Below are 12,306 nucleotides of genomic sequence, written 5' to 3' on the forward strand. Positions count from 1 at the left end.
CCAAAATCCAAAGAAAAGTACGTTCAGAAAAAGTGAGAAGCCGGGAATGGGCGACAGGGGATGGGTCACTTGATGATGACCTGTTCTGTTCATTCCCTCTGAAGCACCTTAAGCCACTGTCGGAAGACAGGATAGTGGGCTAGATGGACCTTCAGTCTGACCCAGTATGGCCGTTCTTATATTCTCTAAACTCCTCAGGGCAGCTGTGTCACTGATCACAGGCTACAGCTATGCTTTGTAACAAAAGCATCTGTTCTAAATTAGTCTGTATCAAACACATATGAAAGGTGTTGATTGGCTTCTGGGGTGGGAGCAAGGCTACGCAGAGAGTACAGACCCTCCTCCATTTAATCAAAGTCCCGATAAACTTGACAGGATTCCTAGAGACATGGGGAAAAGCCAATACAAATAAGCAAACAACCTAAGGTTTGCCTAATTTTCCAACTCTCCCATGCATGTCGGATACACACATGCAAACACACACAAAAGCGGGAGAAATGTATAAGGCCGTAAAGTTTTGTTAATTAGTATAATTTTATCAAAGTTATTAATTCACTGGGTTAAATTAGCCAAAACATTGGTTGCTGTATTAACAACATCTGTAAGAGACAACTTGCAAACTCATTTGACTTATTCTATGAAAAGAAGGTGGTCACTTCTGACAATTCTACTAGGAATTATGCCACTGGAGACCATTGTTTGCATATAAAACATCTACTTCTCTTGCTGTAAGTATAGATAGTATCATTAATGCCCTGACCTGTGGGTCTTAGAAACTGCCTGTATTATCATGTAGGTTTCACAGGGAGTAAGTCTACTACCAACAACTACTTCCTTTGTTTACAGTATGGCAAACAGACTTTGTTCAGACAATGACAATCTATCAGCCTTGTTAGGGTTAGGGTATTAAACTACAAAGAGCAGATATGTTTATTCATTATGATTATTATTTGTAAAGGGTTAGATGTTTCAGATGGGTATAACCAAAATAAATCCTTTGTTTATTAAGTTAAACACATTAAATGGACTAGTTCCTTGGCCTCAGCTCTAATTGCTGTGTATTGTCACTGTGTTTACAGAACAGTAACTGACTGTACAAAGAAGTTTGTTGACTACCCAGTGTTTCCAAAGGCAAACTCGATAATGTTTCTGTAACCTTTACATTCACACAAGTATAATTATAAATGGAACTGCAAAACCGGATTGTGAAAATATATGTTCTGCTATGTAATGATGACTTAATTCCCAAGTTGATTTCCTGCACTGTGTGAGCAAATTCTGCGGAAATGCTCGTACCCTCAATTCTTAAATATTTGAAAACTCACCCGGAAACTGCATTGCGCCAACAAATATGAGACTTTTTAAAATATAAAGCTAAGGGGCTCGATTCACTGGTACATTCCGGCTTCTTTCAACAGTTCTGTGAATGCAAAGGAGCCATGAGCCTGATTTAACTGGATCGGTGGAAAGCAGCCAAAGCAAATGAGTAAATCTGGCCCTATGATGAAAATCTATATGATGAAGCATTTCCACCTCAGAAACATAATGTCATAGCCTGCAGTGAGGGAGCCCGTTCTGAGTTAGGCAAAACTACCTCTCTGTCTCTTTCTCTCTCTGCAACCGTAGTGTTTAACTCTGTAAAATCATTTGAGATGGACCCTGATCCTGTGAACACTTGCTACTGAGCCTGCTGCTTACTGTTGTGTGACAAGTTCCATTGAAGTGCTTGCCAAAATGTTGCATTGTATTGCATTTCCTATGTCAAATAGTGGTCAGCTAAAGATCATTGTGTTAGAATACATGAGATCACAATCATTACATTGTTTTGTGCAAAAGATCTGGTACCTTTCTAAAACAAAGAGCCTGCTTGCTCTGATGCTCACATGCCATCCCAGGTCACTACACTGTGAGCAATGTATGGTTAGTACTTTTATTAGGAAGGGCTTTGTTCTTTAAAACTTTCTGTAGCTGGCTTCCTGCCAGTCAGATTCAGGGCATGCTCCCTCATGTCCTCTGACAAACACCTGCTGACATCATGAATTGCCCCCGTTCTAGTTGGCAATCAGAGAGGTGTGGCTTCACCCTGTAGGGGTATAAGCAAGAGTTCTGTAGTGTCAGTGACCTCAGAATCTTGAACCCATGGATCAAGATTAGATTCAGCCAGTTGATACAAATTCAACTACAGATCATCCTACACAGCTGAAACCTTCCAAACCCAAAATTCTGATGCATAAAGCTTACAGAAGGTTGCTTTAAATTATAAAAAAAAAATTCAACAGGTAAAGCTGAAATGTCATTTTTCTCTCTTGCTACTGGCTTTGGGCAAAGAGTCTCATTGGAGTTTTTGTTAGAACCAGACTTTGTGAAATGATCTGACTTTTCCTGTAACATTGTGAATGATCATAATAAAGAAGGAACTGACTGTTTTAAATAAGCATTTTTACCTTTCTGAAGCTCCTCAAAATACATACTCCTCAGCAAGCATCATTCTGCTGATTACCAGAGACAGATTAATATACCAGACTAACAGGCTGGGCAAGTGCTAGAACAGACTGTCCTTTTAGGGTTGGCTGTCTAGCTTAGGGTGACCAGATGTCCCGATTTTATAGGGACAGTCCCGATTTTTGGGTCTTTTTCTTATATAGGCTCCTATTACTCCCCACTCCATGTCCCTATTTTTCAAATTTGCTGCCTGGTCACCCTAGTCTATCTACAGAACATTTGTAGCACTTTGCAGACTAGAGAAGCTGATATATGGTTTAGGACAGAATTAGATAATAGAAGATATCTGATCATCATATTTCTCCCCACCATGTGCAGAAACAACTAATGGCACAAGATGTATCAGTTATGGCATTAAAGTGAAATGACATTTTGCCATAGCCAAACAGTCTATAAATATTAAACTTCTGATAAGCCAAAATCTCTAAGGAAATAAAAAGGAAAATGAATCCAGGGTCATTAAAAACAAATTGTCACATTAAAATAACAAATGAAAATATGTTCTATACGAAGGAACTTTAGGTTCAAAGTCCAATCTTTCCACTGATTTCAGTAGTTTTGGATCAGGCCCTTTGTCTAGAAATTAGAAAGAAGCCCTGAAAATAGGCATTGAAAAAAATGTCATAGATATCATTCTTTGCTCTTTGCATATGTGAGCCTAGATTGCTCTGAAAGATTAATAGTAGTGTGCATGCCAAATAGTGACTCAACTTCTTGAGTAGTCCCATTGACACCAATATACTCAGATACTATTCATTGGATACTATTCATCAAAGTATTTTGGGGCAAAAATACAAGTCACTTTTAAAATCAGTAAATTGCAGATTATTACTTTCAAATATTCAAAATATGACAGATTTGTTGCTCACCATAGATGTAAGAAAGAACCATAGAAGAAACCGCAAGGATCCAGTTCAGTGCAGTTAGCCAAAGATGTGTACACCTATTTCCAACCACAGTCTGAATCATTCTAACCCATTAACGGGGTCTGAAGCTTTTTAAGTGGGCATTGACTATTTGCACCTTGTGTCAGTAACCTTGCAGTCACCATGCTACAGTTCATTGACATAAAATGGAGAGTTTAAACTTGACTAAAGTGATCACAGCACACAAAGTCAGGGCACTTGGGCAGCAGTCGGCTCTCCTGTGGTTAAAACATACACCTCTTGAAATTATAGGAAGACAATATTATAGCATTACTCGGCAAGCAATGCTGTGGGTCAGAGTAGGTTAGTATCCCCATTGTAAACACCAACCTCAGCCTTAATAATTGGTTCTGTAAAAAAAATTGCTGAGTAATAGACATACTGGTTCAGAGGTTAAGTTTAGAGAGAATAAACATTTGGTCCTTACCCAAAAGCTTGCTTTTCTGCCCATACCCAGGCCTGAGCACATATACTAAAATTGGAACGATACAGAGAAGATTAGCATGGCCCCTGCGCAAGGATGACACGCAAATTCGTGAAGCATTCCCAGGCCTGATCTCTGTTCCCTCCTCTCTGACATGGGCTCAAACCCTTTGTCATCACGGCTAATAGGTTGAGTTTTCTACAGCTAGATAACTAACACGTGACAGTAAAATCATAGTGGAGCCAAGCGCCCTGTAGTTCTTATCACGAGGCAGTGAGGCGAGGTCAGTGCTGTATCCCCCATTGGTCGTTGATCTTGCCTTGTTCACCTTATGGTAAAACTATGGTGGCTCATCTCCGCTAGATCTTTACAGCAAGACAGGCATTATTCAGCCTCAGTAAAACACACCTTTTTTAACAGTAAAGTCAAAGCTTAAGTAGCTAGCTAGCCAATTAGCCTCACTACAACCCGCCCCTCCTGCTGTGACCTTGCTTAGAAAGGCTCAGCAGGCCTCTGTCCTCTTGGTGACCCCCGGCCCCCTCAGCTTTCAAACACTTCTTCACAGGGCCTCATCGTGAAAGAGTCGCTAAGTCACGTTTTGATTTACAACCTTTATTTGTTCTGCTTATTTAGACAATGATTGAAGGGAGTCAGGGATTTGTTCTGCAGTTAGATGTTAACAGATCCTTCTCTGGAGCATCCAATTGGATATGTTTGAATACACAGCAGGCTAAATATATTTTTAAATGTTTAAAACAAAAAGAAAAATGAACCCAGCCTTCAGATAAATTATTTGTTATCTTTAAAAGGAAGCGATTAGGTGGGTAAATAAAAGCATGACTATCTGTGGGGAGACAAACAAGAAATTCCAGGTTGAATGGGTGCTGCCTATGAGCAAAGGAATACATCATGGGGGTAAACACTAGGGAGGGAGAAGAGCTATTTAGCTAATAGACAATGTTTGCACAAGAACAAATGGGTAGAAACTGACCATGAACAGGTTTGCTTGTAATGGGGTAGGGGGGACAGGGCTTGGCATGGGGGGCAGGAGTCCCTTCCGGGTTATGTTTTATGTTTCTAAAATCTCATGCTTCAAGCCTTCAGCTCGTCACCTGCAGGGCTCAGGAAGGAGTTTTCTTCCCAGTGCATTCTGGGGAGTGGGGGGTTAGCTTGGTTGGGTTGATGATTGGTTTTGGTTTTTTGTCTATTTCCTTCGAAGCATCAGAGATGGCCACAGCTGAAGATGGGACACTGGATGGGGAGGACCAGGGCTCAGAGATGGCACCAAGTGTTCTCTCAGGTGTTTGTCTGGCTGGTTCTTGCTCACATGCTCATGGTCTAACTGATTGCCATATTTGGGGGCCTGGAAGGAATTTTCCCCCAGGCCTGATTGACAGATATAGGTTTTTTTCACCTTTGGGGTGTGAGTCACTTGCTAAGACCATGGGCTATATCTCATGGGCTATATATATCAGTTCCTGCCATTTCAGGGGCTTTGAGCATCGGTGCACCTCAGTCTCTTCTGTTCTCTTGTGGGCTATAATATTTTGATTTGGTTGTTGGGACCAATGTGGGGGTTCTGGGTTGTGTAGGAGGTGGAGGAGGAGGAGATATACAGGAAGTCAGATGATGATTTGGTGATCCCTTCTGGCCTTAAAATCTATGACTACGACTATGATTCAAATATTCCCACTTTTTCAGTGCAAGGCAGGCCCTGTTTTGTGCCCAGTCACATCCAGCTTCATGTTTTCCAAACTACTAATAGTGCATCTGCCAAATCTAGCATTTTTCCTGGAACATTACTGCTTTCTGGCACTCTTTAGATGTGCTGGAAAGTGGGAAACCAATCTATTGCTTTCTCTGGGTTCAGTTCAAGTAGCATTTCTGTGTACTAGGTAAGAACCACAGCACTAAAACATGAAAGGCCAGGGCTGGGATTTTCAAAGGCATCTGAGGGAGTTAGCTGCCAAAATCCCATTGAAATTCAGTCCATGGAATGTACGCTACTTTTGCCTGAGGGATTCTTCTTTACCGGGATCTAAGTTAAAAGGAAGCATTTAACTTATTGTGTTGGTCTCAGTTTATTCTAATGTTACTTTGCATGAGCAGAAGAAGGTCAAATTGCAATATGTTTAATGTTTCCTTTTAACCAAAGTATTTATGTCACTGTATATGCAAAATCACCATCTATTCTTCGTATTTCTTCCAACATCCTTCATGAGAGTAAGCTAGTGGGGAAATATCTTCAATATTCATAGACAGATTATTTCTCTCATACATATGTTTGGCTGCCCTTTGGCAAACATTGTTAAGTCTCCTATAGAAGGCACTCCCTAGCTCCAAGATGTGACATAATTGTTTACAATTAACTAAAGGAACTGGTTTTACCACAGTAGATTAGTATATTGTCCAAAAAAAATAACCCCCAAAAATCCCTAGTGGCAGTGATCCAATAAAAAGCTTCAAGCACAAGAGAGTTAGCCACAAACTGTGACTTCCTATTCTGGGTCATAGCTGTAGAGTACTCAGATGATCATATATTTCCAATATGTCACCACACATTAATTCCAGATTGACACACCAGATGACCAAGTTGCGTCCATGCTTTGGGCCAAAGTCTGCTGTCAGGGGTAGTGTTCTGGACTATCTCTGACTGTCAGAGGACTTGGTTCAGAGCAGCACTCAAGTCAGGTTACTCTACACTCCGTCAGGGCCAGGGGCAAGATAACACTGGTCCAAGAGTCAGGAGCCACAATCAGCTGAGAATCTCCCAATAACTCACACACTCAAATTAAATTTTGAGTGGAATTACTCCAGATTCTCAGTTGTGCCCCTGACAGTAAAATCAGTCCTTCATCTGTCAATGTAAGGTACTTCTAGGGAGATCATCATGGTCTCTTCTGAACACTGATGATAACACTTTGTGCTGTTCTAATGCCTTGCGTATGACGATCTCAAAGACTACTCAAACAAATCTTAATAAATTAAGCTGCACTGCAGCCCTGTGAGAAAGGAAGTGTTAATGTCCTGTATTTACATATGAGAACTGAGGCACAGCTTGTTATTTTTGTAGTTTATTTTAATTCCTCCATCTCCAAACGATGGTCACATAAACACCACCCTATACCGGAAACCTTCTGACCGCTATTCCTACCTACATGCCTCCAGCTTTCACTCAGACCACACCACACGGTCTATTGTCTACAGCCAAGCTCTACGATACAACCGCATTTGCTCCAACCCCTCAGACAGAGACAAACACCTACAAGATCTCTATCAAGCATTCTTACAACTACAATACCCACCTGCTGAAGTGAAGAAACAGATTGACAGAGCCAGAAGAGTACCCAGAAGTCACCTACTACAGGATAGGCCTAACAAAGAAAATAACAGAAAGCCACTAGCCGTCACCTTCAGCCCCCAACTAAAACCTCTCCAATGCATTATCAAGGATCTACAACCTATCCTGAAGGATGACCCATCACTCTCACAAATCTTGGGAGACAGGCCAGTCCTTGCCTACAGACAGCCCCCCAACCTGAAGCAAATACTCACCAGCAACCACATACCACACAACAGAACCACTAACCCAGGAACCTATCCTTGCAACAAAGCCCGTTGTCAACTGTGCCCACATATCTATTCAGGGGACACCATCACAGGGCCTAATAACATCAGCCACACTATCAGAGGCTCGTTCACCTGCACATCCACCAATGTGATATATGCCATCATGTGCAAGCAATGCCCCTCTGCCATGTTCATTGGTCAACCTGGACAGTCTCTACGTAAAAGAATAAATGGACACAAATCAGATGTCAAGAATTATAACATTCGTAAACCAGTCGGAGAACACTTCAATCTCTCTGGTCACGCGATTACAGACATGAAAGTTGCGATATTACAACAGAAAAACTTCAAAACCAGACTCCAGCGAGAGACTGCTGAATTGGAATTCATTTGCAAATTGGATACAATTAACTTAGGCTTGAATAGAGACTGGGAGTGGCTAAGTCATTATGCAAGGTAACCTATTTCCCCTTGTTTTTTCCTCCCCCTCCTCCCCCCCCCTGTTCCTCAGACATTCTTGTTAAACCCTGGATTTGTGCTGGAAATGGCCCACCTTGATTATCATACACACTGTAAGGAGAGTGATCACTTTAGATAAGCTATTACCAGCAGGAGAGTGGGGTGGGGGAAGAGAAAACCTTTTGCAGTGATAAACACCCATTTTTTCATGGTCTGTGTGTATAAAAACATCTTCACTATATTTTCCACTTTATGCATCCGATGAAGTGACCTGTAGCTCACGGAAGCTTATGCTCAAATAAATTGGTTAGTCTCTAAGGTGCCACAAGTACTCCTTTTCTTTTTGTGAATACAGACTAACGCGGCTGCTACTCTGAAACATCTCCAAACAGTTATTTCACCTTGTCATTTACAGTGTTAAAGCTGCAGATCGTGAGCCAGTGTAGGGCAAGCCACAATACCACATACTAATACCTCTGCATCCTGCTTCTACTAGCATTTTGAGTAATTGTACTTTATCTTTGTTTAATTGCTAAAAAACCTATTTCCTCCCATTTCAGAGAACTCACATCTCTCAGCTCACCAGACCTTCACTTCTGGACAGCAAGGCTTCGGAAGTAACTTTTTCTGTTTAGCCCCAAATGGTATCATGCTCCCGTGCCCAAATAATACAAAGTCCTAAAAAATAGAGACGCTGAACAACAGTGTGTATAATTGGTTCCAGAATTAACCCAGGAAACAGGATCTATTATTTTTGTTTGCAACTTAAATTATGGAGCAACTGTTTTAAGGAAACGTATGTTTAAATAAATTGGTTAGTCTCGAAGGTGCCACAAGTACTCCTTTTCTTTCTGCGAACACAGACTAACACAGCTGCTACTCTGAAACCTGTTTTAAGGAAGAAATTTAAGTTATCTTCATTTTAAAAGTCTTCATTTTTAATCTTTTCTTGGAGTGTGTGTCATGTACTTTTATTAATTTTCTTAATGCAGTAGAATAATAATAATGAATAATAGATAAAAGACTTTAGAAGAAATAGAAGAGATGAGAAGGGGACAGATAGTTCTATGGTACAAAAGGCTTGGAAGAATTAGCTTTTTATCAGTAATTGTTGATAAAAATCAATTTCATCATACCCACAGAAACCGGAAAAAATATTTCCATCAGTAATCATCAAAATTTACATATTGGCAAACAAGAAAAATTCTGCTTAAGACCTTATTAGATTTTGATTTAAGGATATTTACTTTGTATATTTTGACCTGTAATTTTGGTAATTTGTGTTTTTGTTGGATCATATTAAAGAAGTTCTGTATTAAAATCACAAATGAATTTGATTCCCCATAGTTTAAATTCCAGGGTATTACTAATTAAGAGGTCTCTTGGCTTTCGGTACTCTTTCTCTCCCTCTATGTGTGAAACTTGCAAGCTGCTAATTGCATTAGTACATTCTAAGACAGCTGCAGCGGCACAGGAGCTAGCAAACAGAGCTGTAAACAGGGGAGTTGGAGTGGGAGTTCTGTTGGAGGAGAAGGTATTTGTGTGTGTTTGGTTTTGTATTGTTAGTATCTGTATGTGCAGGGGCTTTGTGCTGGGAGAGGAGCTGAGCCCTTATTAGGGGGCGGGGCTTCCCTGACTAGGGGTCCTATAAAGGTAGCAGCCAGTCAGGCAGCGGCACAGGAGCTAGCAAACAGAGCTGTAAACAGGGGAGTTTGAGTGGGAGTTCTGTTGGAGGAGAAGGTATTTGTGTGTGTTTGGTTTTGTATTGTTAGTATCTGTATGTGCAGGGGCTTTGTGCTGGGAGAGAAGCTGAGCCCTGATTAGGGGGTGGGGCTTCACTGACTAGGGGTCCTATAAAGGTAGCAGCCAGTCAGGCAGTGGCACAGACAGCTGCACAGGCACAGGAGCTAGCAAACAGAGCTGTAAACAGGGGAGTTTGAAAGCGGAGTTTGTCTTGTGGTGCTTGTGTGGGGTTTGGTTTTGCTGTGGGTGGTGGTGTTTTGGTGTGGTTTGTGTTTCCCAGATTAACAGGATTTAGGTGGGAAGGCTATGACAGATTCAGAGGTGGCAGTGAGAGTGACCCATGTAGCAGATGACACAATGAAGATGACTGGATGTGGAAGCTGTGGTATGTACATGATCCTGGAGGGGGCACCTGGTAAGAGTTTTGTCTGCATGAAATGCCGTCTGATAGAGCTGATGGAGGAAAAGATCAGAGGTTTGGAGATGCAGGTGGAAAGTCTGGTAGAGTTTAGGAAGGGGTTTGAGCAGATTATGGAGCAAAGACATGAGGTATCTGAAGGGAAAAGCTCAGACTTGCAGATGGAAGCAGGACTAGGGAATTCTGAGGGGAGACTGGGTGAGGAAAGTGGTCAGTGGAAGCATGTGACTAAAAGAACTAGGCAGAGGAAAAGACGGGCTAGTGAAGGAGAAATAGAGCTTCAGAATAGGTTTGCAGAGTTGGAAAATGAAGAAGGGGCTCAGCAGGTAGTCACTGAAGGTGACAGGGCAAGGAAGAAGAGAAGAGCGGTTAGTCCTATAGGAAAAGGGGAAGAGTTAATGGAGATTACACCAAATATGAGCCCCAGGAGGATACAGGATGGGTTAAAAAGGATTACAAGGGAGAATGGGAATGGAAAAATCTTGCAGCCAGAGGGAACAGGGGATAGACTGGAGAATAGCACCGTCGCTAGGAAAAGGCAGGTCTATGTGATTGGGGACTCTTTATTGAGAAGAATAGATAGGCCTGTAACCAGAGCTGATCCAGAAAATAGGAGGGTGTGCTGTCTTCCAGGTGCTAAGATACGGGATGTAGACCTGAGGTTAAAAAGGATTCTAAAGGGAGCGGGAAAGAATCCCCTAATTATCCTTCATGTGGGAACAAATGATACGGCTAGATTCTCACTGGAAAGTATTAAGGGAGACTATGTTAGGCTGGGGAGGACGCTTAAGGAAATTGAGGCTCAGGTGATCTTTAGTGGGATTCTGCCTCTTCCTAGAGAAGGGCAACAAAGGTGTGACAAGATTATGACTATCAATAGATGGCTTAGGCAGTGGTGCTATAAGGAGGGCTTTGGGATGTATGGCCATTGGGAGGCATTCATGGATAGAGGACAGTTCTCTCGGGATGGACTTCATCTGAGTAGGGAAGGAAATAGACTTCTAGGATGGAGGCTGGCACAACTGATTAAGAGAGCTTTAAACTAGGAATTTGGGGGAGATGGTTGGGAGATGTCCAGGTAATCTCCACGCCAGAATTTAGCATAGAGTGGAAAGAAAATGAAGTAAGAGTGGATACAGCTGTAGGTAGGAGGAAGGGCAGTGTAGATACAAGTCTAATAGGTTATACTGGTAGTAAAATAACCGTGCCTAATAGGGTACAGAATGTGAGTGAGGCCAAACAGCAAAAATTAAGATGTTTGTACACTAATGCAAGGAGCCTAGGTAACAAAATGGAGGAACTAGAGTTACTGGTGCAGGAAGTGAAACCAGATATTATAGGTATAACAGAGACCTGGTGGAATAGTAGTCATGACTGGGCTACAGGTATTGAAGGGTATGTGCTGTTTAGGAAAGACAGAAATAAAGGTAAAGGTGGTGGAGTAGCACTGTATATCAATGATGAGATAGAATGTAAAGAAATAAGAAGCGATGAAATGGATATGACTGAGTCTGTCTGGGCAATAATTAAATTGGGGAAGAAAACTATTAGAGCCTCCCCTGGGATAGTGCTTGGGGTGTGCTATAGACCGCCGGGATCTAATTTGGATATGGATAGAGCCCTTTTTAATGTTTTTAATAAAGTAAATACTAATGGAAACTGTGTGATCATGGGAGACTTTAACTTCCCAGATATAGACTGGAGGATGAGTGCTAGTAATAATAATAGGGCTCAGATTTTCCTAGATGCGATAGCTGATGGATTCCTTCAACAAGTAGTTGCTGAACCGACTAGAGGGGATGCCATTTTAGATTTGGTCTTGGCGAGTAATGAGGATCTCATAGAGGAAATGGTTGTAGGGGATAATCTTGGCTCAAGTGATCATGAGCTAATTCAGTTCAAACTGAATGGAAGGATTAACAAAAATAAATCTGCAACTAGGGTTTTTGATTTCAAAAGGGCTGACTTTCAAAAATTAAGGAAATTAGTTAGGGAAGTGGATTGGACTGAAGAATTTATGGGTTTAAAGGTAGAGGAGGCCTGGGATTATTTTAAATTAAAGCTGCAGAAGCTATCGGAAGCCTGCATCCCAAGAAAGGGGAAAAAATTCATAGGCAGGAGTTGTAGACCAAGCTGGATGAGCAAGCATCTTAGAGAGGTAATTAAGAAAAAGCAGAAAACATATAGGGAGTGGAAGAAGGGAGGGATCAGTAAGGAAAGCTACCTTATTGAGGTCAGAATATGTAGGGATAAAGTGAGACAGG

The 12,306-nt window shown here is 41.5% G+C and overlaps 1 protein-coding gene across 2 annotated transcripts in view; it reads right to left on the reverse strand.

The window, feature by feature from the left end:
- Nucleotides 1-3,461, reverse strand: part of ABCB11 (ATP binding cassette subfamily B member 11) — a 74,907-nt gene extending 71,446 nt beyond the window's left edge. For both annotated transcript variants that reach the window (XM_084643574.1, XM_084643573.1), the window contains exon 1: nt 3,372-3,461. The gene's annotated coding sequence lies outside the window, so the exon portion shown is untranslated. The remainder of the gene's footprint in view (nt 1-3,371) is intronic.
- Between the last annotated feature and the right edge of the window lie 8,845 nt (nt 3,462-12,306).

Source organism: Lepidochelys olivacea (assembly GCF_965140295.1).
Source record: "Lepidochelys olivacea isolate rLepOli2 genome assembly, chromosome: 11".
NCBI lineage: Eukaryota > Metazoa > Chordata > Testudines > Cheloniidae > Lepidochelys > Lepidochelys olivacea.